Below are 3,263 nucleotides of genomic sequence, written 5' to 3'. Positions count from 1 at the left end.
TGGGAGTGAGAACTGAAACTGCTCTTTCAAGTGGGGAGCTGACCGGATAACAAAGATGAAAAAACTGTGAGCAAAAGAGACACTGGAGTGAAAGAAACCTATCTCCTAGTGGAGGAGAGTTCCAAAAGTGACAGTTGAAAGGAAAAGACTTCACAGAGATGACCAGCAAGAAAGGAAGACCCAGTGACTGCAGCACGACAATAGACGGATGGTGAAGGCAGAAACTGCATAAGTGATGTGAAGGAACACAGAAAATGAGATGTGGGAGACTGAGCAGGAGACTAAAGAGCTGCAGTGTTTGAAACTGAGAAGTAAAGAGGAAAAAAAGGATCTGAATACAAAGGGTTATCAAAGAGGTTGCTGTCTGTTAAAGTCCTATGGCAGCTCAGACAACCTAGTTTAAAGACTTGGGATGTTAGATTAATTTGGGATATGTATTACTCATAAGTTAAAACTGTTTCATTGGAAGCTTGTCACTGATGTTCATGAAAACAGTAATAGTGCTTTTAGACCTGTAACACACAGTTAAAGGTGTTTTCTCTGATCCTTAGGCAAAAATATGCACAAAAGAATTGCACAATACAATGCATGAAGAGCGATTTTCAACGCTGTAGAGTAATCCTAACTCCAAATAGAATCAACAGAAAGGACAGAACACCCCCATTCTGTAGTAAGCATCAAACACCAAGCCTAATTCAGTGAGACACACTGGCTTTGGCCAGCACAATACAGGCAGTCTCTCTGGATGCCTGGGGGATCCCAGCAGTGTTTAATCCCATGGGTGCTTCCCACAGCAGAAGCAAGAAGCCAGGACTGGCTGCAGTTCACAGAGATTTCAACAGACCCCTGACCAAGCCCTCAGCCACAGGGAGTACCAGAATGAAGGAAAAAACCTACCTTCAGAGGGGTAGTACAGATGAGGATTGTGGTGTCCCAAAGAGGTAGGAAGTTTGTATAGATGAAAAAAGAGGATATGAAGAAACAAAACCTGCTCTCTAGGTCTTCAGCTCTTGGTTTTTCTTCCAGTCTCAGAAAAAAAAACAAGATTTTCCCCTCTCAGTGTTCTCTGTGTGTCAAATTTCTTCAATTTTTCAAGTTTTGTTAGGTAGGTACATCAATTCTTGCATTAAGTGAATTCCTGGGTAGTCTGAAAAACCTTTAGAATTATAAGGTTTTCAATCTTAATGAAGTCTATAAGATAAGGTTAATTAGAATTAGCATGTTTCTATAATATACCTACATTGAACACACAGGTTTCATGCAGAATTTAAAGGATGTAGAATAAAACTTTCATTCAATGTGTAATGTATTTTTCAATTGATGGAAAAATTTTCAGTTCTTTCCACTTCTTCTGACGGCTTGTGTTCACCACCGAGATGACTCAGAGAAATGACGACATTTATGCTGAGCTGACTTTCTGAAGTTGATGCACTGCTCCAGGACGTGTTACTGTTACTGTGTGACTGATTTCTTCCTGTTATAATATAACTACAGTTAGACCTACCTAGGAAGACTTCTATGTGCATAATTTATGTAACTGCTTGCAACGAGATGACTCAGGGTTGCACTGATAAATATAAATGATAAGGAATTTCAGTGACTTTGAATATAAAACCAGATTCTCTCAAACTCTTAAAAAGTATCTTAAAAAAATCAAGCCCCAGGGAAATTATGACTGATTTTTCACCAAACCAGTAATTTTTTCCTCATTTTGCTTTGCTACCGGGGATGATAAGTGTGGTAATAGAATATGCCATGACAAAGACTTTTAGTACTAATTTGAAAATTCCATTAATGGCTACTTCTTCCTCAGAACAGTCCCCTCCTAAGTTTTCAATGAGTGGGCATATAATAATAATGTTGTATCTTTGATTGTCGTAAAGAAAAGATTAAATAGATGCCCTGAAACAGAATTTTCTACATACAAACACAGTCATACCCATAAGCCATTTTGTTCATCGTCTGTCCAAAAGGAACCTTAGACTATTCAATAAATCAATGTCTATATCCAGTCCTGCTGCATTTTAATAAAAGTAGAATGCCATAGGAGATGCAGTTGACCCGACTTGATCCTCAAACAGGTTAATTGCATATTATCACAGATGTAATACAATTTTTCCCACTTTCCCAGAGACCCCAGTCCCACATCTCGTGACTATTCAGGACTAAGAAGAAGCCACCAGCCCAAAGCTTTTCCTGACTCCTTGTGGAAATCCAACAGTGCTGAGGAGCTGGAACAGAATAAATGCTGAGGCAATAACCTGGCATGTGAAGTTTTGAAGTATGACTTTAGAAAAGAACTTGGAAAAGAAAACATTTGGGTTAACTTCAATTTGGGATATCACTTACAGCTAAACTAAATATGTACATACAACTACAATATATACAACTAAAATGCACTGTCAAAATATTGATGGATATGTCATAAAACATGGAAATCAAGCTGTTCCACAAGAAGCATTTTAGAAGAATATGATGAGACAAAATTAAAACAAAACATTTAATTCTGGTGGTTATTAAGTCTACCAGCTGGTAGCTGTGATGCTTCTTTTTTACTTTTCTTCCATAAAGACTTACAGTCTATTTCTCTGCCAGTTGTTAAAAATTTCAGAATTGTCTTCATAAATTTAAGTCAAAATTTCAGTTTAAATTTCATATAAGTAAGGAAAATTAAGCTTTGGCACTGAACAGTGTGTTTTAAGGAGCAGGACAGAATAGAATTTAAAGGATAGTTTGTCTTGTGTTACTAATGCAGGCCTTCTTCACCTTGAGAAAATTTCTGTTTTGGTCAGCATCAGATGTAAAACAAGTTGAATAGCAGTGCATATGATTTCATTTATTACTGACAATCTTCCAAGGAATGCCAGAAAAGTAACATTAGAATTGGGCAAGCATCTCTATAAGTAAACTTGATAAACACAGTGCTTGCCATAGTGCAAATAGAATATCTTCACAGATACGTAGCTTCAGTGATAAATTATATCACATAACGTGCTGCACCCATTTGTTTGAGATCTTCATGGTTCTTACAATATTTTTTAAATTTATTTGCACAGCAACAAATGAGTCTTGAGTATTTAATAATAAACTTGGAGAGTAAGTTTCCAATTCATGGTTCACACTGGAAATCTAAGAATTATGCTTAACCAATCATCAAGCAAAGAAGCAAAAATATACTAGGTTATATATTTTGATGATGAACAGTACAAATTTTGAATAATGAATGCTTGCAATAAACTTCTAACAGACAATCTTCAGGGTAA

At 36.6% G+C, this 3,263-nt stretch overlaps 1 long non-coding RNA gene across 1 annotated transcript; it reads left to right on the top strand.

The window, feature by feature from the left end:
- The first annotated feature begins 203 nt into the window (after positions 1-203).
- LOC111928384 (uncharacterized) lies at positions 204-918 on the top strand. Its single transcript, XR_002864079.2, has 3 exons — positions 204-356; positions 552-670; positions 795-918. It is a non-coding gene; the product is annotated as an uncharacterized LOC111928384 (long non-coding RNA).
- The last annotated feature ends 2,345 nt before the right edge of the window (positions 919-3,263 follow it).

Source organism: Cyanistes caeruleus, chromosome 5 (assembly GCF_971803275.1).
Source record: "Cyanistes caeruleus chromosome 5, bCyaCae1.hap1.1, whole genome shotgun sequence".
In the NCBI taxonomy this organism is placed as follows: domain Eukaryota; kingdom Metazoa; phylum Chordata; class Aves; order Passeriformes; family Paridae; genus Cyanistes; species Cyanistes caeruleus.
Note: the sequence above shows the minus strand (reverse complement) of the source record. Positions and strands in the feature narration are given on the sequence as shown.